Raw genomic sequence first — 27012 nt, 5'->3', positions numbered from 1 at the left:
CCAATCTCCTGTCTTCTCCCTGTATCCCTTCATTCCCTGACCAATCAAGAATCTATCAACCTCTACCTTAAATATACATAAAGACCTGGCCTCCACAGCTGCCTGTGGCAACGAATTCCACAGATTCACCACTCCCTGACTAAAGAAATTCCTCCTCATCTCCATTCTAAAAGGACACCCCTCTATTCGGAGGCTGTGTCCTCTGGTCTTAGACTCCCCCACTGTTGGAATATCCTTTCCACATCCAACTCTATCAAGGTGCTTCATCATTCAATGGTTTCAATAAGATCAGAATCAGGTTTATTATCACTGACATGCGACGTGAAATTTGTTAATTTAGCAACAGCAGTTCAATGCAATACATAATCTAGCAGAGAGAGAGAGAATAAATAAATAAAATAAAACATAATAAATAAACAAGTAAATCAATTACTTGCATTGAATAGATTTTTTAAAAATGTGCAAGAAATAGAAATACTGTGTATTTAAAAAAAAAGTGAGATAGCGTCCAAAGCTTCAATGTCTATTTAGGAATCGGATGGCAGAGGGGAAAAAGCTGTTCCTGGATTACTGAGTGTGTGCCTTCAGGCTTCTGTACCTCCTACCTGATGGTAACAGTGAGAAAAGGGCATGTCCTGGGTGCTGGAGATCCTTAATAATGGACGCTGCCTTTCTGAGACACCGCTCCCTGAAGATGTCCTGGGTACTTTGTAGGCTAGTGCCCAAGATGGAGCTGACTAGATTTACAAACTTTTACAGCTTCTTTCGGTCCTGTGCAGTAGCCCCTCCATACCAGACAGTGATGCAGCCTGTCAGAATGCTCTTCATGGTACAACTATAGAAGTTTTTGAGTGTATTTGTTGACATGTCAAACCTCTTCAAACTCCTAATGAAGTATAGCTGCTGTCTTGCCTTCTTTATAACTACATTGATATGTTGGGACCACATTAGATCCTCAGAGATCTTGACACCCAGGAACTTGAAGCTGCTCACTCTCTCCACCTCTGATCCCTCTATGAGGACTGGGATGTGCTCCTTCGTCTTACCCTCCCTGAAGTCCACATTCACGACTCATTCTTCTGAATTCTAGTGAATACAGGCCCAGAGCCATCAAACTCACTTCATATGACAAGCCATTCAATCCTGGAATCATTTTCATGAACATCCTTTGAACCCTCTCCAGTGTCAGCACATCCCTTCTAAGATAAGAAGCCCAAAACTGCTCACAATACTCCAAGTGAGACCTCACCAGTGCTTTATAAAACTTCAACATTGCATCCTTGCTTTTATATTCAAGTCCTCTTGAAATTAATGCTAACATTATATTTGCATTCCTCACACAGACTCAACCTGCAAATTAACCTTCAGGGAATCCTGCACAAGCCTTCCCAAGTCGCTTTGCGCCTCAGATTATTGAATTTTTTTCTCCATTTAGAAATAGTTGCCTTTTTATTTCTTCAGCAAAGTGCATGGCCATACAATTCCTGGCACTGTATTTCATCTGCCACTTCTGTGCCTGTTCTTCTAATGTGTCTAAATCCTTCTGGAGCCTTCGTACTTCCTTAAAACTACCTGACCCTCCACCTATCTTTCTGTCGTCTGCACGTCATCCAAGTCATTGGCACATAATTTTAAAAAATTGGTCCCAACACAGACTCTTGTGGAACACCACTCACCAGCATCCAACCAGAAAAGTATCCCTATATTCCCACTCTTTGCCTCCTGCCAATCAGCCAATGCTTTACCATAGAAACCATAGAAACTACAGCACAGAAACAAGCCCTTTGGCCCTTCTTGGCTGTGCCGAACCATTTTCTGCCTAGTCCCACTGACCTGCACACGGACCATATCCCTCCATACACCTCCCATCCATGTATCTGTCCAATTTATTCTTAAATGTTAAAAAAGAACCCGCATTTACCACCTTATCCATGCTGGAATCTTTCCTGTAATACCACAGACTCCTAGCTTGTTAAGCAGCCTCATGTGTGGCACCTTGTTAAAGGCCTTCTGAAAATCCAAGCACACAACATCATCCAATTCTCCTTTGTCTATCCTGCTTGTTATTTCTTCAAAGAATTTCAACAGTTTTGTCAAGCAAGATTTTCCTTTGAGGAAACCATGTTAACGATGACCTATTTTTATCATGTGCCTCTAAGTACCCTGAAACTATGTCCTTGATAATCAACTCCAACATCCTCCCAAACACTGAAGTCAGACTAACTGGTTTATAGTTTCCTGTCTTCTGCCTCTCTCCCTTCTTGAAGGGTGGAATGACATTTGCAATTTTCCAGTCTTCCGGAGCCAGTTGAGAAACTAGTGATTCTTGAAAGATCATTACTATGCCTCTTCAATCTCTTCAGCCACCTATTTCAGAACTCTGTGCTGTACACCATCTGGTCCAGGTGACTTATCTACATTCAGACCTTTCAGTTTCCCAAGAATTTTCTCCCTAGTGATGAAAACTAGCCAGCCTCACGAACTGCCTTGAGGACATAAAGTGTTGGATGGCATAAAACTTCTTACAGCTGAATGAAGGCAAGTCTGAAGTTGTCCTATTTGGCCACCCTGACTCCATCAAAGTGATTACTAACAGTCTTGGTAACTTGTCCACCCTTGTCAAACCCCATGTTAAATCCCTTGGTGTGATATTTGATTCCACCTTTAAGTTTGACAAGCAAGTTAATGCAGTAGTAAAAGCCAGTTTTTTCCAGCTTCGTACTATTGCCAAAATCAAGTCATTTCTCTCTTTCAAAGATCTTGAGAAAGTCATCCACGCCCTTATATCCTCCCGCTTGGACTACTCCAATGCAACTGGTCCAGAACGCTGCAGCCAGGCTCCTGACAGGTGCCCAGAAGAGGGGCCATATTACTCCTAACCTGGCCTTCCTCCACTGGCTACCAGTACGGTTCAGAATTGATTTTACGATTCTCCTGTTTGTTTATAAAGCCCTAAATGGGCTGCCCCCCCCCCCATATCGCAGACCTTCTAACCCCTTATTCTACTTCCTCAGATCGGCTGACTTGGGGCTCCTGGGTGTCCCACGATCTAAACTTAAGCTCAGGGGTGACCGCGCCTTTGCTATTGCAGCCCCTAGACTGTGGAACAGCATCCCCCTCCCTATCAGATCTGCCCCCTCCATCGACTCTTTTAAACCCAGGCTCAGATCTTACTTCTATTCACTAGCGTTTGAATCCTCCTGATGTGGCTGATTTTTGGCATGTGCCTTGGCCCTTGTGTTGTTTCTTATGTGCCTATAAGCTGTTTGCCTTGTTGGTTATGTCTGTGTTTCTTGTGTTTGTGGGTTGTTTTGAAATGTGCTATATAAGTAAATTTGACTTGACTTGATAATTTCATACACTGTGGAACTTCCTCCATACTGCTAGTGTCTTCCACAGTAAAGACTGATGCAATGTACTTATTCAGTTCTTCCACTGTTTCCTAGTCCCCCATTACTACCTCTCCAGCATCGTTTTGCCAGTGGTCCGATATCCACTTTCACCTCTTCTTTTATACATGATATATCTGAAGAAACTTTTGGTATCCTCTTTAATATTATTGGCTGGCTTACTTTTGTATTTCATCTTTTTCTCAATGACTTTTTAAGCAGCCTTCTGTTGGGTTTTAAAAGCTTCATAATCTTCTAACTTCCCACTAATTTTTGCTCAATTATATGCCCTCTCTTTGGCCTTTATGTTGGCTTTGACTTCTCTTCTTAGCCACTATTGTGTCATCTTTCCTTTAGAATACTTATGTAATATTGATGTGACTCGGACACCACTGTAGATTGAACAACCACATTTATTCAACAGACTTCCATTTTCATACTTTTTCCACGTCCTGACGTCGTACGCACTCTGACGCTACGAATACTCACACAATACATTACATCTCCCTTCTCAAGATTTTTTTACAACACTGTGAATTACCAAAACAATGCCTCTAGGTATGCCCTTCGTACAGTGCAACAACCATGACATAAACTAAAAAAAATCTTACCTTGTACTGTATTCTGCATCGTATTTTACAATACTAACAGCAGTGTATTTTATTTTACTAACATAGACTAATAAACCTTTTATTTCACACCTTGGAACTTATAACACGTGTGACTTTGCCTCAAACTGTGTGAGACTGTATGTATGCCTAGTCTCTGTATCTAGCTGGAAGTTTGACCTGTCTCCCAGACCGTGTGTGATACAACTGTGACTGTGCTTGTCCTTCATCAGTGTCAGTCTCTCGAGTGACCTCTGTGTCTTTGCGGTCTGCATCGCTCTTAGTGTCCTTTGTCTCCATGTCTGTATATGTGGAAATGTCCTGTGCATCTGTACGTGGAAACTCCCTCTCGCCTGTCTTCAGCAGATGCTTCCTGACCTTCCTGTAGACTCTTCCATCCGGCGTGCGAACTACGAAGGATCTTGGTCGCTGATGTCTGTTCACAACCACAGCTGGTTGCCAAGTGTCTCCTCTCTGTATTCTGACGTTTTCACCTGTATGTAGATCTGGCAACTGTCTTGTATGTCTGTCGTAGTAGCTCTTTTGCTTTATTTGCTTGTACTTTTGCTTGTCATGTACTTGAGCATTACCTTCAGGAGTCAGTAGAGTTGTGGATGTTGGCAGTTTGGACTTCAGACGACGTCCCATCAACAGCTGCGCAGGAGAGAACCCCACACCCTCAATCGGTGTGTTGCAGTATTCAAGCAGGGAAATGTAAGGGTCACCGTTGCTGCTATGTGCCTTCTTGAGCATGTTCTTGACAGTTTGTACAGTTCTCTCTGCTTGTCCATTAGACTGAGCATGCCCTGGACTGGAAGTAACATGTTGAAATTCCCAGCTTTCTGAGAACCCTCTAAACTCACCACTGGCATATTGTGGACCATTGTCACTAACAACAATATCTGGAATACCATGTTTTGCGAATGTCAACTTCATTGCAGTAATGACACCTCGACTGGACGTGTCACTTAACTTGGTGATCTCCGGATATTTTGAATAGTAGTCCACACAAAGCAGATATTCTGTACCATTGTAGTGAAAGAGATCTGTGCCAATCTTCTCCCATGGTCTTCCTGGTAGTGGGTGGGGAAGCAGAGGCTCTCTTGGATTGCTGTTTTTGTTTTCATTACAGACAGCACACTGAGACACAATGTCCTCTATCTGAGTTGACATGCCTGGCCAATAGAGAATGTCCCTTGCTCTTCCTTTACATTTCGCTATCCCCAGGTGTGACTGATGAATTCTGTTGAGCATTTCCTGTCTCATTTGGTTTGGTACGATGAGTTTTGCTGTTTTGAACATTAGTCCTGATGCGTAGCTGATTTCCTCTTTAAATGTCCAGTATTTCTGCATTTCCTTTGGAACATCTTTTCCTCCTGCTGGCCATCCATTCATTGTAATGTCTCTTAGCATTTGCATTTCAGGATTCTCTGCAGTCGCTTTCCTGAACATGTTCAACTTCTCCTCAGAGATGGGTAGCTGAGGTGTAACCCAGTTGACCTCCAGCTCTCTTCCTAGCAACTCTTCCTTTTGCTCTTTGAGGTAAGCACGGCTCAAAGCATCAGCGATGTGCAGTTCTTTTCCTGGCTTATGGGTGACTGTGAGAGTGTACCTCTGTAGCCTGAGAAGCATCCTTTGCAGCCTCATAGGAGCTTGGTGGAGTGGCTTTTTGAAGATGCTCTCAAGTGGTTTGTGATCACTCTCAACCTGGATTTCTTTGCCATATACATATTGGTGGAACTTCTCACACCCATAAACTATGGTGAGTAATCCCTTCTCGATTTGAGCATATCGGCATTGACAGTCCATAAGTGCTCATGATCCATACGCCACAGGCCTCCCATCCTGCAGTATAACAGCTCCTATTCCCTCCGAACAGGCATCCACAGACATTGTCACCGGTTTATTGACATCATAGAACTTGAGTGCTGGTGCATTGGTAACCAACTGCTTCAATGTGTCAAAACTTTTCTTTTGTTCGTCTTCCCAATGCCATTCAGTGTTGCTCTCTAGTAGCTTTCGGAGTGGAGCGCTGACCTCTGATAAGTTGGGAATGAATTCGGCAAGATACTGTATCATGCCCATGAACCTCAATAGTTCTTGCTTGTCTTCGGGTGATGGTAGCTGTACCACAACTCTGACCTTTTCATCATCTGGTTTTAGCCCATCAGCACTGAGCACGTGACCTATGTATTTGATCTCTGTAATTCTGACCTTCCATTTACTTTTGTTCAGTTTTAGGTTGTACTTACGTGCTCTCTCCAGGAGCTTCCTCAGTCTCTGATCATGTCCCTCAATTGTATCACCCCATATCAGCAAATCATCAGTGATGTTGACCACCCCGTCCAGGCCTTCAATCATTTGTGCCACGGATCTCTGGCATACCTCTGATGCAGAGGAAATCACAAAGGGTAGACGCAGGAAACGATATCTCCCTATGGGCGTGTTGAAAGTGCATAATTTGGAACTTTCTTCATCCAGCTTGATCTGCCAGAAGCCTTGATTTGCGTCTAATACTGAAAAGTATTTTGCATTAGGCATGCGGGAGACAACCTCTTCAACTGTGAGCAGTGGATAGTGCTCTCTTTCGATGGCTTGGTTGAGATCTTGTGGATCCATGCAAATACTCGTCTTTTTTTCTGTGACCACTGTCACCATACTATTCACCCAGTCGGTCGGTTCTATTTGTCTTGTTATGACTCCCATCTGTTCCATTCTGTGTAGCTCCTCCACTGCTCGATCCCTGAGAGCTACTGGAATCTTTCTCGGGGCATGCACGACTGGTGCAATAGTTGGATCAATCTGGATATGGTGTTTCCCTGGTAAACATCCTAATCCAGAAAACAAGTCATCAAAGTCTTTGAGAATGTCCTTTTCTTTTTCAACACCATAGATTCGCTTCACCAGGCCTTGCTTTGTGCATGTCGCTTTGCCCACTATTGCTGGAACATGTGGCTGTACTATTTCAAACTCGATCTTGTATTTTTGACCTTTGTATACACAGGTGAGTGCTTTTTTTGCCCAGTGGCGCCATCTCGTGGCCAAATTTGCAACAAGCTTGCAGGTGGATTTTTCCATTCTTCCTCTGATGTCCAGTGAGTTGAATGTTTCTGTCGACATTACATTGCACCTTGCCCCAGTGTCAAGCTTAAATGTCACATCCCTCCTGTTTATTATCAGATCTTGAGTCCAATCATCTTCATTCTCCATCTCTGCATTGTCAATATTCTTGATGCATACCTCCTGTTCTACTTCAATGAACATGTCACTGTTGCCCTCACTCTGTTCCACAGCATGCACTTTCCTTGCGTGCTCCTTCGATTTGCACTTCTTTGCAAAGTGATTCCTTTTCTGGCATAACTTGCATGTCTGACCAAAGGCTGGACATTTTCTGTATCCATGTTTATAACCACATCTGTTGCAATTAACTTCCTTTTGATCATCCTGTGGAGCTGGCTTTGTCCTATTCTTGTCAGTTTTCACAGTTTTTATTTTGTGCACTTCAATCTCTTCATTGAGCACCTTGACCTGACTTGACGTGATCTCGCTGGCACAGCAAACATCAATCGCCTTTTCTAATGTAAGATCCGCCTCTCTCAATAGCCTGCCTCTCACTTGATCGTCTCGTATGCCGCATACAATCCTGTCATGTATTAAAGAATCATGCAGTTGTCCGAACTCACAGTCTTTTGCCTTGCTCTTCAAATCTGTTACGTAGGTGTCTATGGTCTCCGTTGGTCCTTGAGCCCTCGGGAAAAACTGGTGTCGGATGTACGGTAGGTATTTTCTCGGTTCACAGTAATCTTGAAAATTTTTTTTCAACACTTCAATTTTTTCTTGCTCATCATCTCGGAAGACAAACGTGTTGCAAACCTTTATTGCCTCTTCTCCCGCCACGTGCAGAAATGTAGCACATTGCACTTTCTCCGTCTTTTCAGCTAGGCCACTAGCGGTGCAAAACAGCTCAAACTTCTACATCCATATTTTCCAGTTCTCAGCAAGATTACCTTCTCGGCTTAAACTTGACAGTGTCTGTAACTGTGACATCTTTTACATGTCTTCTCTTCCTTTTTATTTCTCGTGTTTTCTTCTGACACCATGTAATATTGATGTGACTCGGACACCGCTGTAGATTGAACAACCACGTTTATTCACCAGACTTCTATTTTTATACTTTTTCCACGTCCTGACGTCATACGCACTCTGACGCTACGAATACTCACAATACATTACAACTTCTTCCTCTTTGGGATGTATATATCTTGTGCCTTCTGAATTGCTTCCAGAAATTCCAGCTATTGCTGCTCTGCCATCATCCCTGCCAGTGTTTTTTTTCCCAATCAATTCTGGCAAGCTCCTCTCTCATGCCTCTGTAATTCCCTTTACTCCACTGCAATACTGATACATCTCACTTTAGCTCCTCCTTCTCAAATTTCAGGGTGAATTCGATCATCTTATGATCGCTTGTCCCCGAGGGTTCTTGTATTACCTCGCTAATCATTTCCGGTTCCTGGCAGAACACCAAATCCAGAATATCTGATCCTCTTGTGGGCTCAACCACGAGCTGCTCTAAAAAGCCATCTTGTAGGCATTCTAGAAATTCCACCTCTTGGGATCCAGTGCCATCCTGATTTTCCCAATCTACCTACATGTTGGAATCCCCCATGACTATTGCTCTTTTGGCATGCATTTTCGATCTCCCATTGTAATTTGTAGACACCATCCTTACTACCGTTTGGGGGTCTATATATAACTGCCATCAGGGTCTTTTTACCCGTGCAGTTCCTTAGCTCTATCCACAATGATTCCACTCCTTCCGACCCTATGTCATAGAAGCATAGAAAACCTACAGCACAATGCTGTGAAGAGCATGTACTTACTTAGAAATTACCTAAGGTTACCCAAAGCCTTCTATTTTTCTAAGCTCCATGTACCTATCCAGGAGTCTCTTAAAGATCCTATTGTATCCACCTCCACCACCGTCGCCAGCAGCCCATTCCACACACTCATCACTCTCTGCGTAAAAAAAAAAAAAAGTTACCCCTGATGTCCCTTCTGTACCTACTTCCAAGCACCTTAAAACTGTGCCCTCTCGTGTTAGCCATTTCAGCCCTGGGAAAAAACCTCTGACTATCCACATGATCAATGCCTCTCATCATCTTATACACCTCTATTAGGTCACCTCTCATCCTCTGCCGCTCCAAGGAGAAAAGGCCAGGTTCACTCAACCTATTATTATAAAGCATGCTCCCAATCCAGGCAACGTCCTTGTAAATCTCCTGTCCACCCTTTCTATAGTTTTCATATCCTTCCTGTAGTGAGGTGACCAGAACTGAGCACAGTACTCCAAGTGGGGTCTGACCAGGGTCCTATATAGCTGTAACGTTACCTCTCGGCTCTTAAACTCAATCCCACGATTCATGAAGGCCAATACACCATATGCCTTCGTAACCACACAGTCAACCTGCGCAGCAGCTTTGAGGGTCCTATGGACTCGGACCCCAAGATCCTCCACACTGCCAAGAGTCTTACCATCAATACTATATTCTGCCATCATATTTGACCTACCAAAATGAACTACCTCACACTTAGATGGGTTGAAATCCATCTGCCACTTCTCAGCCCAGTTTTGCATCCTATCGATGTCCCGCTGTAACCTCTGACAGCCCTCCACACTACCTACAACACCCCCAACCTTTGTGTCATCAGCAAATTTACTAACCCATCCCTCCACCTCTTCATCCAGGTCATTTATAAAAATCACGAAGAGAAGGGGTCCCAGAACAGATCCCTGAGGCACACCACTGGTCACCAACCTCCATGCAAAATATGACCTGTCTACAACCGCTCTTTGCCTTCTGTGGGCAAGCCAGTTCCGGATCCAGAAAGCAATTTCCCCTTGGGTCTCATGACTCCTTACTTTCTCAATAAGCCTTGCGTGGGGTATCTTGTCAAATGAGCTATCATTGAAAGAACTATCTAATCTATTCCCCTAGCTCTTTTTCATTTTTCTGAAAAATAATATGAAATTCAAAAGATTGTGAATTGTATGCTTGACACATGGTAAAGAATTGCAGTTTGTGAAAACTCTGTAAAACATACACAAGGCTTGCTATTGTCTCTGCTTGGATCGGAGAATACAATAGAAATTCCATCTCAGAATCTTTTCTACTGAGCTTCCATAAGCTTCTTTGTATTAACTTGGTTTAACCATATTATAAAATGAAATACAGAATTCAATTAGGATTGAATAGACCAATGTATTCGGGCTGCTGTAAATAAATTATTTGTCTAGACTCAAAATCCCATGGAAAAATCAATTGTGAAACCTTTCTGATATTCCAATTCCTTTTTCAAGTATATTTCTGCGCAATTCTTCCGAACAGGGATTTTATGCTTTTTGAAAATGATTTAAAGAATTCCTTGTAGTGATTATTAGCACTTAAGTAACCCCATAAACTGATTCATTTTAAGTATGAACGTTTCAGAAAATCTTCACTTTCACAAGTATTTCTAAAATATTCATTATACCTACTTACAGTGTCACTACCAGGACTGCAAAAAATAATAACTAGAAGAAGTATATAAATAGTTCATTCTGTGTAACCAATGGTTGCTATTCAATCAAAAATGATTTTAAAATGCACGGAGTATAAGAAATAAAGTGGACGAGCTTGAGGCACAGTTGGAAATTGGTAAGTATGATGTTGTGGGAATAACAGAGACATGGCTTCAAGTGGACAGGGCCTGGGAAATGAATATTCAAGGTATACATCCTGTTGAAAGGACAGACTGATGGGCAGAGGGGGTGGGGTGGCCCTGTTGGTGAGGAATGATATTCAGTCCCTTGCGAGGGGGGACATAGAATCAGGAGACGCAGAGTCAGTATGGATAGAACTGAGATATTCTAAGGGTAGAAAAACCCTAATGGGAGTTATCTACAGGCCCCCAAACAGTAGTCTGGATGTAGGGTGTAAGTTGAATCAAGAGTTAAAATTGGCATGTAGCAAAGGTAATGCTACAGTTGTTATGGGGATTTCGACATGCAGGTAGACTGGAGGAATCAGGTTGGTCCAGACCCCAAGAAAGGGAGTTTGTGGAGTCCCTCCGAGATGGATTCTTAGAACAGCTTGTACTGGAGCCTACCAGAGAGAACACAATTCTAGATCTAGTGTTGTGTAATGAACCAGATTTGATCAGGGACCTCAAGGTAAAGGAGCCATTAGGAGGTAGCGACCATAATACGATAAGTTTTAATCTATAAATTGAGAGGGAGAAGGGAAAATCAGAAGTGTCAGTATTAAAGTTGAACGAAAGGAACTATGGTGCTATGAGGGAGGAGCTGGCCAAAGTTGACTGGAAAGATACTCTAGTAGGGATGACAGTGGAACAACAATGGCAAGTGTTTCTGGGAATAATGCGGAAGGTGCAGGATCAGTTCATTCCAAAGAGGAAGAAAGATCCTAAGGGAAGTAAGGGGAGGCCGTGGCTGACAAGGGAAGTAAAGGACAGTATAAAAATAAAAGAGAGGAAGTATAACATAGCAAAGACGAGTGGGAAGCCAGAGGATTGGGAAACTTTTAAAGAGCAACAGAAGGTAACTAAAAAGGCAATACGCGGAGAAAAAATGAGGTACGAAGGTAAACTAGCCAAGAATATAAAGGGGGATAGTAAAAGCGTCTCTAGGATGTGAAAAGGAAAAAAATAGTTAAGACCAAAATTGGGCCTTTGAAGACAGAAAAGGTTGAATTTATTATGGGGAACAAGGAAATGGCAGACGAGTTGAACAGGTACTTTGGATCTGTCTTCACTTGGGAAGAAACAAACAATCTCCCAGATATAATAGTGGCTAAAGGACCTAGGGTAATGGATGAACTGAAGGAAATTTATATTAGGCAGGAAATGGTGTTGGATAGACTGTTGGGTCTGAAGGCTGATAAGTCCCCGGGACCTGATGGTCTGCATCCCAGGGTACTTAAGGAGGTGACTTTAGAAATTGTGGACGCATTGATAATAATTTTCCAATGTTATATAGATTCAGGATCAGTTCCTGAGGATTGGAGGGTGGCTAATGTTGTCCCACTTTTCAAGAAAGGAGGGAGAGAGAAAACAGGGAATTATAGACCGGTTAGCCTGACGTCAGTGGTGGGAAAGATGCTGGAATCAATTATAAAAGATGAAATTATGACACATTTGGATGGCAGTAACAGGATAGGTCCGAGGCAGCATGGATTTACGAAGGGGAAATCGTGCTTGACTAATCTTCTGGAATTTTTTGAGGATGTAACTATGAAAATGAACAAGGGACAGCCAGTGGATGTAATGTACCTGGACTTTCAGAAAGCCTTTGATAAAGTCCCACATAGGAGATTAGTGGGCAAAATTAGGGCACATGGTATTGGGGGCAGAGTACTGACATGGATTGAAAATTGGCTGACTGACAGAAAACGAAGAGTAGAGATTAACGGGTCCCTTTGGAATGGCAGGCAGTGACCAGTGGGGTACTGCAGGGTTCAGTGCTGGGACCGCAGCTGTTTACAATATACATTAATGATTTAGATGAAGGGATTAAAAGTAACATTAGCAAATTTGCCAATGACACAAAGCTGGGTGGCGGTGTGAAATGTGAGGAGGATATTATGAGAATGCAGGGTGACTTGGACAGGCTGGGTGAGTGGGTGGATGCATGGCAGATGCAGTTTAATGTGGATAAATGTGAGGTTATCCACTTTGGTGGTAAGAACAGGAAGGCAGATTATTATCTAAATAGAGTCAAGTTAGGAAAAGGGGAAGTACAACAAGATCTAGGTGTTCTTGTACATCAGTCACTGAAAGCAAGCATGCAGGTACAGCAGGCAGTGAAGAAAGCTACTGGCATGCTGACCTTCATAACAAGGGGAATTGAGTATAGGAGCAAAGAAGTCCTTCTGCAGCTGTACAGGACCGTGGTGAGACCACACCTGGAGTATTGTGTGCAGTTTTGGTCTCTAAATTTGAGGAAGGACATTCTTGCTATTGAGGGAGTGCAGTGTAGGTTCATGAGGTTAATTCCCAGGATGGCGGGACTGTCATATGTTGAAAGATTGGAGTGACTGGGCTCGTATACTCTGGAATTTAGAAGGATGCGAGGGGATCTGATTGAAACATATAAGATTATTAAGGGATTGGACACGCTGGAGGCAGGAAGCGTGTTCCTGCTGATGGATGAGTCCAGAACCAGAGGCCACAGTTTAAGAATAAGGGGAAGGCCATTTAGAACGGAGTTGAGGAAAAACTTTTTCACCCAGAGGTGGATATGTGCTATGCTCTGCCCCAGAAGGCAGTGGAGGCCAAGTCTCTGGATGTTTTCACGAAAGAGATGGATAGAGCTCTAAAAGATAGTGGAATCAAAGGTTATGGGGATAAGGCAGGAACTGGATACTGATTATGGATGATCAGCCATGATCACAGTGAATGGCAGTGCTGGCTCGAAGGGCCGAATAGCCTACTCCTGAACCTATTGTCTATTGTCTATAAAACTAAGGCGTTTCTCAGAATCTATCCATATAATTTCCCATATGCTTAATATTGAAGTATCCTTACCTTAGAAAGAATTTTCAGTTTGTTCTCTCCCCCTTTCTCTCTCCCCCTCTGTGTTGCTTTGCGTTTTTATTCTCTCTTTCAACTACAAGAAGCAATTTTATTCTGCGTCAAGGGTGCATTTGATACAGTCACCACTTTACTTTTATCCAATAAGAAAATAGCATTCAAAACTTTCATCAAAATCAAACAAACCACTACATCCACTCTATTGTATGTTTTGCCATAATTACCTTGATTATTAGAACAATTACGATTATAAGATCCACCAATCAACTTCATTCACAAGTTTCCTAAATGATGTGTGTTCAAAGGAAAATTTATTATCAGAGTACATACATGTCACCACATACAACCCTGAGATTCTTTTTCTGCAGGCATACTTAGCAATTCTATACAACAGTAACTGTAAACAAGCTGTGCAATTGCAGATATAAATAAATAGCAATAAATAATGAGCGTAAAATAATAATATAATATCCATCAATATAACACAGTCCTTAAATGAGTGTAGCTATCCCTTTTGGTTCCAGAGCCTGATGATTGAGGGGTAGTAACTGTTCTTGAACCTGGTGGTGCAAGTCCTGAGACACCGGTACCTTCTACCTGATGGCAGCAGTGAGAAAAGAGCATGGCCTGGGTGGTGAGGATCTTTGATGATGGATGCTGCTTTTCTATGGCAATGTTTCATGTAGATGTGCTCAATGGTTGGGAGGGCTTTACCCGCGATGTACTGGGATGAATCCACTACCTTTTGCAGGATTCTCCGCATTGTATTTGCTAATCGAATTTAAAATGAACCTCCAATATTGGTGGAGAAGAACAAGAGATCTCAAGAAACAACTTTAAGGCTGTAAAACCATAAGACAAAAGAGCAAATTACGCCATTTGGCCCATCAAGTCTGCTCTGCCATTCAACTGGCTGATTTATTTACCCTTTCAACCCCATTCTCCTGCCTTCTCCCCATAAGCTTTGACTTCCCTATTAATCAAGAACTTATCAAGGTTCGCTTTAAATATGCCCAAAGATTCACTATCCTTTTGCTAAAGGAATTCCTCCTCATTTTCAAACAAGAGAAAATCTGCAGATGCTGGAAATCCAAGCAATACACACAAAATGCTGGAGGAACTCAGCAGGCCAGGCAGCATCTATGGAAAAGTTTCATAGTCAATGTTTACAGTCAATGTTTCAGGCCGAGACCCTTCGCAGGGCTGGATAAAAAAAGGCGATGAGTAGATTTACAAAGTGGGGAGGGAGGAGAGAAACACAAGGTGATAGGAGAAACCTGGAGGGGGAGGGATGAAGTAAAGAGCTGGGAAGTTGATCGGTGAAAGGGATACAGGGCTGGAGAAGGGGAAGTCTGATAGGAGAGGACAGAAGGCCAGGGAAGAAAGAAAAGGGGAGAGGAGGACCAGAGGGTGGCAATGGATAGGCAAGAAGATAGGGTGAGAGAGAAAAAAGGGGATGAGGAATGGTGAGGGTGGGGGAGTTGCCGGAAGTTCACAAATTTGTTGTTCATGCCATCAGGTTGGAGGCTACCCATACAGAATATAAGGTGTTGATCCTCCAATCTCATCGCAACAGTAGAGGAGAGGATTGACATATCGGAATGTGAATGGGAAGTGGAATTAAAATGGTGGGCCACTGCTTTGAAGAGCTGCTTTTTCTGGCGGATGGAGCATAGGTGCTCAGCGAAGCAGTCTCCCAATCTACGTCGGGTCACATTGACATACCGGAGGCCACACTGGGAGCACTGAACACAGTATATGACCCCAACAGGCTCATAGATGAAGTGGGGGGAGAGAAAGATGTGCTTTGTGACGAGATCCTGTTGGTGGTGGTGGAAGTTTTGGAGAATTATGTGGTTGACATGGAGGTTGGTGTGGTGGTAAGTGAGGGCAAGAGGAACCCTATCCCTGGTAGATTGGCGGGAGGATGGGATAAGAGCAGATGTGCATGAAATGGAAGAGGACAGCACTGATGGTGGAGGAAGGGAAGCCCCTTTCTTTGAAAAAGGAGAACATCTCCTTCGTTCTAGAATAAAAAGCCTCATCCTGAGAGCAGATGCGGTAGAGACAAAGGAATTGAGAGAAGGGGATGGTGTTTTTACAAGTAACAGGGTAGGACAAGATATCATCCAGGTAGCTGTGAGAGTCTGTGGGTTTATAATAGGCATTGGTAGATAAGCTGTCTTCAGAGATTGAGATTGAGCAAGAGGAGGGAGGTGTCAGAAATGGACCGGGTAAATTTGAGGGCAGGGTGGAAGTTGGAGGCAAAGTGGATGAAGTCGATGAGTTCAGCATGGGTGCAGGAAGCAGCACCAATGCAGTCGTTGATGTAGCATAGGAAAAGTGTGGGACGGTCACCAGTGTAGACTTGGAACATAGACTGTTCCACGTAGTCAACAAACAGACGGGCATAGCTGGGACCCATGCGAGTGCCTGTGGCTGCCCCTTTTGTTGGAAGGAAGTGGGAGGAGCCAAAGGAGAAATTATTTAGAGCGAGGGCAAATTCCACTAGGCAGAGGAGAGTGGTGGTGGAGGGGAACTGGTTGGGTCTGGTGTCCAGGAAAATAATGGAGAGCATTGAGGCCTTCCTGGTGGGTGGTGGAGGTGTGTATGGACTGGACATCCATAGTAAAAATAAGATGACGGGGGCCAGGGTACCGGAAAAGGTCCAGAAAGTGTGAAGTGTCACAGATGTCAGTAGGAAAGGACTGAACTAGGGGGGATAAAACAGTGTCGAGGTATGTAGAAATGAGTTCAGTGGGGCAGAAACAGGCTGAGACAATAGGTCTACCTGGACAAGCAGGTTTGTGGATCTTGGGTAGGAGGTAGAAACTGGAGGTGCAGGGTGTGGGAACTATGAGGTTGGTGGCGGTGGATGTGAGATCCCCTGAGTCAATAAGGTCGGTGATGGTGTGGGAGACAATGGCCTGGTGCTCCTTAGTGGGATCCTGTTCAAGGGGTAGGTAAGAGGAGGTGTCTGAGAGTTGTTGCTGGGCCTCAACAAGATTGAGGTCAGTCCGCCAGACTTCTACAGTACCTCCCTTATCTGCGGGTTTGATGGTGAGGTTAGGAATGGTGCAGAGGGAGTAAACAGCCGAGCATTCGGAAGGAGTGAGGTCAGAATAGGAGAGAGAAGTGCTTAAGTTGAGACGGCTGATGTTCCGTTGGCAGTTCGCAATGAAAAGGTCCAAAGCAGGCAGAAGACCAGAGCAGGGTGTACAGGAATAGGAGGAGGTTTGAAGACAGGAGAAGGGCTCATCGGTGCAGGGTGGAGAGTCCTTGCCGAAGAAATAGGCTCTGAGACAGAGGCAGTGGAAGAAGAGCTCAGCGTCGTGGTAGACAGGGAACTCATTCAGGTGTGGCCACAGGGGTACAAAGGTGAAGCCCTGGCTGAAGACAGAACATTCTGCCTCAGAGAGGAGAAGGTTGGAGGGGATGGTGAAGATCCGGCATGGATGAGAGCTGGGATGGGAGGGGGGGGAAAGGGATTAATAGTGTCTGAGGAGAAGGGAGGTTTGACCTCCAGGCCGGGTATTCATGCACGGCCACTGGAGCCCCCATTTCCCCTTCCCCCACCAGCATTCTGCAATCCCGTCTCTCTCAGGTCCCACGACCAGCTCTTGGGTCCTCAGAGACTCCACCTTCCTTCACCCCACCATCCCTGACCACCCCAAACCTCCCTTCTCCTCAGATCAGGACTGATCCATTTCTTCTTCTCCTGCCTGCTCCCCATAACCTTTCAAACCCTGACTAATCAGGAACCTATCAACCTCCGCCTTAAATAGTCCCAATGACCTGGCCTCCACAGCCACAAGAAATTCCTCTTCATCCCTCTTCTAAATGGGCATCCCTTTATTCTGAGTCTGTGCCTTCTGGTCCCAGACTTCCCCACCATAGGAAACATCCTCTCCACATCCACTCTATCAAGGCCATTCCACATTCAATAGTTTCAGTGAGATCCCCCTTCATTCTTCTAAATTCCATTGAGTACAGGACCAGAGCCATCAAACGTTCCTTATATGACAAGCCTTTCATTCCGGGAATCAATCTCATGAATCACCTCCGAACTCTCTCCAATGTCAACACATCCTTTCTCAGACAGGGCCAAAACTGCTTACCATACTGGATTAGACCTCAACAGTGTCTTACACAGCCTCAGCATTACATCATTGCATTTATATTCTAATCGTTTCAAAATGAATGCTAACATCACACTTGTCTTCCTCACCACCAACTCAACCTGCAAGCGAACTTTTAGAAACATAGAAAACCTACAGCACAATACAGGCCCTTTGGCCCACAATGCTGTGTCGAACACGTACTTATTTTAGAAATTACCCAGGATTACCCATAGCCCTCTATTTTTCTAAGCTCCATGTACCTATCCAAGACTTTCTTAAAGACCCTATCGTATCCTCACTCCACCACCGTCGCCAGCAGCCCATTCCACGTACTCACCACTCTCTGCGTAAAAAAACTTACCCCTGACATCTCCTCTGTACTTACTTCCAAGCACCTTAAAACTGTACCCTCTCATGCTAGCCATCTCAACCCTGGGAAAAAGCCTCTGAGTATCCACACGATCAATGCCTCTCATCATCTTGTATACCTCTATCAGGTTACCTCTCATCCCAAGGAGAAAAGGCCAAGTTCACTCAACCTGTTTTCATAAGGCATGCTCCCCAATCCAGGCAATGTCCTTGTAAATCTCCTCTGCACCATTTCTATAGTTTCCATATCCTTCCTGTAGTGAGGTGAACAGAATTTTTTTTTTAATATAATTTTTATTAAATTTTCAAAATGAATACATGGAAGATAATAACTACCCTCCCCCTCCCCTTAACCCCCCCCCCCGCTTGTAGTCCTACCTAAAAAGGAAAGAAGAATAGAAAAAAAAGAGCCGCCTGGGTGTTGGAAGGTTTCCACGTGCTCCATGGGATTCAAAATAAGTTTAGTATACTTATTCGTTAGTTTCCCCAAGGGACCAAAATCTTTATCGGAGCAATTAAATATGCCATCCTATCGTTTGTAAATAAGGGCGCCAGATATTCAAAAATGTTTCATATTTATCTCTTAAATTATAAGTAATTTTTTCGAGTGGAGTAGAACTAGCCATTTCATTGTTCCAACGATTCATACTTAATACGAATCAGATTTCCAAGTAACAGCTATAGTCTTCTTAGCTACTGCCAATGCAATTTTTATAAATTCTTTCTGATACTTATTCAATTTAAGTTTTGGCTTTATCCCTTCAATATCACCTAGTAGAAATAATACAGGGTTATGTGGAACAGAGATCACATCAAAGTTGCTGGTGAACGCAGCAGGCCAGGCAGCATCTGTAGGAAGAGGTGCAGTCGACGTTTCAGGCCGAGACCCTTCGTCAGGACTAACTGAAGGAAGAGTGAGTACTGCTGCGTTCACCAGCAACTTTGATGTGTGTTGCTTGAATTTCCAGCATCTGCAGAATTCCTGTTGTTAGGGTTATGTGGAAGTTGAGTTCCAGTAATTTGTTCCACACCCAATCTCTCTTTAATTTCTGATGTTCTGTTTCTGTTAAATGCGTTTCCTGTAAAAAGGCTAAATCTATCTTCATTTTCTTAATATGTGTTAAGATTCTTTTTCTTTTCACTGGTCCATTAAGCCCATTAACATTAAAACTCAAAAAATTCAATAAATTAGTCATTATTTTTAACAAAGTTACTCCAATCTAAAACATTACTTAGCTTCTCAACTCTCATAGTTCCTTGGGGAATCTCTTTGAACTTCACCATGTTGCTATGTGTTTCCCTCCCAATCATCCAGGCAAAAAGAAAAAAAAAGATAGATAAGATATAAAACAAGAAAAAACAAAGTACCCCCCACTAATGTTGTGAATGAAAAGATACACAACACTACCCTCCTCCATTTTGCGGGTCGTGGCTAAGCCACGCTTGCACACATGATTAGCGTAGCAATTGATCAGTGCTTCTTCCAGCTCCCCTGTGACAAAAAAATTATATATATATAAAAAAAAATTAATGTTACTATTCCCAACTAGTATTCCTCAAATTTTAACCTTACTTCCCCTCCCTCATATAATTAGTAATATATTTATATATTCATCCACGTTCAAAAATCCAACAAGTCCATTCTTTGACCCAGTCTTCTTCTTCAATCCATCTCGCTCACCTGGTTTTGTTCTTGTATCTGGTGAATATTCAGAGAGTCTTGCACAAACTGCACTGCTTTCTGGTAATCATCAAAAAATCTTTTTTCTCCACCAGCCAAAAAAATCTTCAAGGTTGCAGGATAACGCAATATAAATTGATAACCGTGATCCCACAGGATTTTTTTCACTGGATTAAATTTCTTCCTTCTCTTCAAAAGTTCATAACTTATGTCAGGGTAGAAAAAAATTTTGTTCCCTTGAATCATCAATGGCCCTTTTCTATTCTTGGCAGCTTGGGCAGCTGCCTGTAGAATCCTTTCCTTGTCTTGAAATCTTAAGAATTTTATTAAAATTGCTCGTGGATATTGGTCATCTTGTGGTTTTGGTCTTAGAGCTCTATGTGCCCGCTCAATTTCAATTGATCGGTCCTTCTCTTTCATTTGCAAAACTTCCGGGATCCATCTTTGAAAATATTTTATTGGATTTTTTCCCTCCATACCTTCTTTAAGACCAACAATTTTAATATTATTACGTCTACTAAAATTTTCCAACATGTCCACTTTCTCCAAGAGTCGATTTCTTTCCGTGTTCCAGACAAGCAGATCATTTTCTGTTTTTTCCACTCTATCATTAATATGCTCCATTTTTCTTTCCATCTTCTGAAGCTTCTTATCCATTTTATCCTGTCTTTTCATAGCTTTATTATAGCACATCTTCATGTCTCTAAGCTCTGCTCTTACTTTTCTTAGTTCAGCCGTTAATTGCAATAAAGCCTCTCTTATGTCTCCGTCATCTCCTTTACTTCCAATCTCTTCCAGTTCTTCCTCCTCTTCTTCATCTGTATTCTCTGCGGTATCCGATTCTAACTCTGAGTCACTTTCAGTTGCAGTGGCTGTCGGTTCTTGTAGTTTGAGTTGTGTCGATTTGCGCATGCGTTCTTCTTTGCACATGCGCATTTCCGGCATCTTCTTCCGAGAGACCGCTACCGCCGCCATTGCTCCCTGTTCTACGGCGGGGATAGAATGCATCTCCTCCAAAGGAGATCCAACCTGAGTCCGAGGCTCCATCGCTGCAGTAGGCCCTTTTTTCTTCCCATCTCGCGGCGGCTTCGCAACAACAGACTTCTTCTGTTGTGGTTTAGGAGGCATATCGTAAAGTAGTCTTGCAAAGTTTATAAATAGTTTTCGGAAAGTATTTATTAACTTTGTTTTGTTTAAATGGTACTTTGCTAATTTTTTACGGGACAGCTGGATTTACACGTCTCAATCCCACGTCATCACGTGACGCCCCCCGAGGTGAACAGAACTGAGCACAGTACTCCAAGTGGGGTCTGACCAGGGTCCTACATAGCTGTAACATTACCTCTCGGCTCTTAAACTCAATCCCACAGTTGATGAAGGCCAATGCACTGTACCCCTTCTTAACCAGAGTCAACCTGCATAGCAGCTTTGAGTGTCCTATGGACTCGGACCCCAAGATTTCTCTGGTCCTCCACATTGCCAAGAGGTTTACCATTAATACTGTATTCTGCCATCATATTTGACCTACCAAAATGAACCACTTCACACTTATCTGGATTGAACTCCATCTGCCACTTCTCAGCCCAGTTTTGCATCTTATCAATGTCCCGCTGTAACCTCTGACAGCCCTCCACACTATCCACAACACCCCCAACTTTTGCGTCATCAGCAAATTTACTAACCCATCCCTCCACTTCCTCATCCAGGTCATTATTAAAAATCACAAAGAGTAGGGGTTAGTAAATCCCTGAGGTACACCACTGGTCACCGACCTCCATACAGAATATGACCCGTCTACAACCACTCTTTGCCTTCTGTGGGCAAGCCAATTCTGGATCCACAAAGCAATGTCCCCTTGGATCCCATGCCTCCTTACTTTCTCAATAAGCCTTGCATGGGGTACCTTATCAAATGCCTTGCTGAAATCCATATTCACTATATCTACAGCTCTACCTTCATCAATGTGTTTAGACACATTCTCAAAAAATTCATTCAGGCTCATAAGGCATGACCTTCATTTGACAAAGCCACGCTGACTATTCTGAATCATATTATGTCTCTCCAAATGTTCATAAATCCTGCCTCTCAGGATCTTCTCCATCATCTTACCAACCACTGAAGTAAGACCCACTAGTCTATAATTTCCTGGGTTATCTCTACTCCCTTTCTTGAATAAGGGAACAACATCTGCAACCCTCCAATCCTCCGGAACCTCCCCTGTTCTCACTGATGATGCAAAGATCATCGCCAGAGGCTCAGCAATCTCCTCCCTCACCTCCCACAGTAGCCTGGGGTACATCCCGTCCGGTCCCAGTGACTTATCCAACTTGATGCTTTCCAAAAGCTCCAGCACATCCTCTTCCTTAATATCTACATGCTCAAGCTTTTCAGTCCGCTGTAAGTCATCCCTAGAATCGCCAAGATCCTTTTCCATAGTGAATACTGAAGCAAAGTATTCATTACGTACCTCTGCTATCTCCTTCAGTTCCATACACACTTTTGCACTGTCACACTTGATCAGTCCTATTATCTCACGTCTTATCCTCTTGCTCTTCACATACTCGCTCGTAGAATGTCTTGGGGTTTTCCTTAATCCTGTCTGCCAAGGCCTTCTCATGGCCCCTTCTGGCTCTCCTAATTTCATTCTTAAGCCCCTTCCTATTAGCCTTATAACTTTCTAGATCTCTATCATTACCTGGTTTTTTGAACCTTTCGTAAGCTTTTCTTTTCTTCTTGACTAGATTTTCAACAGCCTTTGTACACCACGGTTCCTGTACCTTACCATCCTTTCCCTGTCTCATTGGAATGTACCTATGCAGAACCCCATGTAAATATCCCCTGAACATTTGCCACATTTCTTCTGTATATTTCCCTGCGAACTTCTGTTCCCATTTATGCTTCCAAGTTCCTGCCTGATAGCCTCATATTTCCCCTTACTCCAATTAAACGCTTTCCTAACGTGGTTCCCTCTTCCCATTGTTAATGTATATTGTGAGCAGTTAGATTATTAGATTATGAGGACACGCAGTCCTCTTTTATTGTCATTTAGTAATGCATGCATTAAGAAATAATACAATGTTCCTCCATGAATAATATCACAGAAACACAAGACAAACCAAGACTAAAAAAACTGACAAGACCCACATAATTATAACATATAGTTACAACAGTGCAAAGCAATACCGTAATTTGATAAAGAACAGACCATAGCACGGTAAAAAAAAAAGTTTCAAAGTCTCTCGAAAGTCCCATCATCTCACACAGACGGTAGAAGGAAGAGAAACCCTCTTCCTGCCATGAGCTTCCAGCGCCGCAAAGTTGCCGGTGCAGCACCCTGGAAGCACCCGACTACAGCTGACTCTTGAGTCCGCCCGAAAACTTCGAGCCTCCGACCAGCCCTCCGACACCGAGCACTGAGCACCATCTCTGCCGAGCGCTTCGACCCCGGCCCCGGGAACAGGCAATAGGCAAAGCCGAGGATTTGGGGCCTTCCCCTCCAGAGATTCTCGATCGCACAACAGCAACGGTAGCGAAGCAGGCATTTCAGAAGTTTCTCCAGATGTTCCTCCGTGCTTCTCACGTCTGTCTCCATCAAATCAGGATTGTGCATGGCATCCTACTGGCCGCGCGCGCTGCGTCTAGCACCAACACCTGTGGCACACCGCTCACCAGTGATTACCAACCAGAGCAACACCCATGTATCCCAACTCTCTGCCTTTTATTAGTTAAGCAATTCTCTATCCATGCTATGTCTCGCTATTTCTTCTTTAATGATAGATTCAAGCTTTTTTCCCAACTACAGATGTTAAACTAACTGGCCTATAGTCACCTACCTTTGGCCTACATCCTTTTTTGAACAGTGGCGTGACAATTGCCGTCTTCCAATCTGTCGGGACCTGCCCAGAGAATTTTGGTAAATCATCACCAAAGTCTCTACTATAACTTCTGCCATTTCTTTCAGTACCCTGGGATGCATTCCATCAGGACCAGGGGACTTGTCTATCTTCAGGCCCACAAGTTTGCTCAGCACTACCTCTTTAGTGATAGCTATTGTATCGAGGTCCTCACCTCCCATTGCATCCATAACATCTCTTTGCAAGAGAGTGGCAAATGAAATACAATGTTGGAAAATACATGGCCATGCACTTCAGTAGTGGAAGTAAATGTGCGGACTATTTTCTAAACGGGGAGAAAATCCAAAAATCTGAGATGCAAAGTGACTTGAGAGTCCTTGTACAGAACACCCTAAAGGTTAACTTACAAGTTGAGTTGGTGGTGAGGAAGGCAAATGCAATGCTGGCATTAATTTCAAGAGGTATAGAATACAAGAGCAGGGATCTGATGCACAGGTAAGGCACAGGTGAGGCCTCACCTTGAGTATTGTGAACAGTTTTCAGCTCCTTATCTAAGAAAAGATCTGCTGGCATTGGAGATGGTCCAGAGGAGATTCACAAGGATGATTCCGAGAATGAAAGGGTTATCATACGAGGAATGTTTGATGGCTCTGAGTCTGTACTCACTGGAATTTAGAAGGATGACGGGAGATCTCATTGAAATGTTGAAAGGCCTAGACAGTAGATGTGGAAAGGATGTTTCCCATGGTGCAGGAGTTTAGGACAAGAGGGCACACCGTCAGGATAGAGGGGCATCTATTTCAGACATCCCATTTCTCCCGGAAGTTCCGGGAGTCTCCCGCATATGAATAGTGGCTCCCTGATGCCCGCAAATTATATACAATATCACGGAAATCAATATTTGAGAATGAGCGAGCGAGAGAGAGAGAGCGCGAGAGCAAGCAAGTGAGAGAGAGAAAACAAGCGATAGTGCGCGAGTGAGAGAGAGAAAGCAAGCGAGAGCGACCATGAGAGAGACCGCGAGCGAGAGCGCTCTGTGGCACAGTGTTCCAGAAAAAAAAGAAAATATAAAACGTACGTCACCCCAGACTACACTAAAGTGTACCCCTGCCTAATAGGGGTCAAAATAATGACAGTGTTGCTCACTACACTGTTTGCAACAGTGACTTTTCTATTGCCCATGGTGGGTTAAAACTGTAAAAGACATGTTGAGGTGAGTTTAACAGGTGTCATTCGTTCATTAGCATAGCTGACGTCAGCGGTCCCCAACCACCGGGCCGCGGACTGGTACCGGGCTGCAAGGCAAGCGCTACTGGGCCGCGAGGAAACACTATGATTTGGTGATATGAGTCAGCTGCACCTTTCCTCATTCTCCGTCACGCCCACTGTTGGGCTTGAACGCACGCGAGATCATTACCTGCGCGTCATCTATGTCAGCGTGGGAAGGAGATCAACTCCTCGAGCTTGCAAATGACGGCGGGCTGAAAAGTATGTTTGACATAACATCTCTGCTGGCATTCTGGATCAGAGTCAAGGCTGACTATCCTGAGATAGCAACGGAAGCACTGAAAATGTTGCTTCCATTTCCAACATATCTCTGCAATGAATGCAATGAAAACTAAATTGCAGAATAGACTGGACATAAGGAACTCCCTTCGAGTATCGCTGTCGCCCGTCACCCCTCGATGGCACCGTCTCGTTGCAGGGAAACAAGCCCAGGGCTCCCACTGATTCAGCGATATTAGTACATTGCAATGATTTTATATGTTCATAAGAGGAAAATATGCGCTGTGTGTTTAATATCCAAACGTTACTTAAAATGTTATGATGCTATTATGTGACTTATATAACCATATAACAATTACGGCATGGAAACAGGCCATCTTAGCCCTTCTAGTCCGTGCCGAACGCTACTCTCACCTCGTCCCACCGAACTGCACTCAGCACATAACCCTCCATTCCTTTCCTGTCCACGTACCTATCCAATTTTTCTTTGAATGATAATATCGAACCTGCCTCTATCACTTCTACTGGAAGTTCGTTCAACACTTACTTCAAGCTCCCCTGATAATTGTCTTATCACTATATTCATGCGAGGAAAATATGCGCTGTGTGTTTAATATTAAATTCGTTAGATAAACCCTTTTAGAAACGAAGTTGAGTGTATGCCACTTATCACTGGTATCCGGTCGTGATTACCCCCCCCCCCCCCGAACAGAATCGCTAAAAACGATTTTTAAGAAATCGGGACGTTCGCGCAAGGCTTCATGGTCATTGTAGTCCTTCTTGGGGTAAACACAACGTATTTGACTGCTACTCTTGTCCGTTGGCAACCTTACCCCCCCCCCGGTCGGCCGGTCCATAAGAATATTGTCAATATGAAACTGGTCCACAGTGCAAAAAAGGTTGGGGCCCCCTGGCTAATGTTATTTAAACTAGCTGGCTGGCTGCTAAGGAGCTGCTCTATTGCAGACATCCCACCTGTCCCGGGAGTCTCCCGCAAATTGATGGTGCTACCTCCCTGAAATGAGTTTTTGCAGGGTGGGATGTCTGCTATTTAAAACAGAGAAGTGGAGAAATTTCTTTTGCCAGAGGGTGGTAAATTTGTGGAATTTATTACCACAGGCAGCTGTGTAGGCAAGGTCTTGGGTGTATTTAAGGTGGAGATTGACAGTTTCTTGATTGGACACAACATCAAAGGTTATGGGGAGAAGGCCAGGGAGTGAGGTTAAGGAGGGGAAAAAAGGATAAGCCGTAATTGAATGGCAGGGCAAACTCGATGGGCTAAATAGCCTACTTCTGCTCCTATGTCTTATGGTCTTAAGGTCTTTTTCAGTTTAGATGTCATACTTGTCCATTTTTTCCTTGAATTTGTTACAAAAATCACCCCTTATAATAATGATCAGAGAGAATCTGTAATTACCGAGAAGTACCTTTATTGTCTCGATGGAAGAATATGTGAACTTACACAACCTGTGTGCACACCAACTAAGTTTTCCTGACCTTCCATGAACAGTCGAAGAACAGAAAGTAGAATACCTGTTAAAAAGGAGTTTCTGCTGCTGGCCTCATGCTCCTCATAGTCCCGTGTCTGTGGGACATCTCACATCCATGACAGTTCTCCTACAGCGTAACCGCTGCCAGCTCAATTGCTTTTATATTCATTCCTGACCAATTCAAATATTGCATTTCAGTGTCATTGGCTACAGGTCGTGTCTGACCTTTAACTCCTTTTTTTTTGGCTCTGCTCCAGGTCACTATCCATTTATTGCCCTTATCTTGGCAAGTGACAATCAGTAATTTATGGCTCTTTGTTCTCAATCAGCAACAAGCTTGAATCACACAGACCAACATTCACAATGTTATATCCAACCCAAAGGACACCTCACAAATAACTTCTTA

General features: G+C 43.6%; 1 protein-coding gene across 1 annotated transcript in view; it reads left to right on the top strand.

The window, feature by feature from the left end:
• The window catches only part of ccdc43 (coiled-coil domain containing 43), a 79907-nt gene that overhangs the window by 794 nt on the left and 52101 nt on the right, over positions 1 to 27012 (top strand). The window lies entirely within an intron of this gene.

The sequence above is a fragment of the Mobula birostris genome, chromosome X, assembly GCF_030028105.1.
Source record: "Mobula birostris isolate sMobBir1 chromosome X, sMobBir1.hap1, whole genome shotgun sequence".
Taxonomy (NCBI): Eukaryota; Metazoa; Chordata; class Chondrichthyes; order Myliobatiformes; family Myliobatidae; genus Mobula; species Mobula birostris.
Note: the sequence above shows the minus strand (reverse complement) of the source record. Positions and strands in the feature narration are given on the sequence as shown.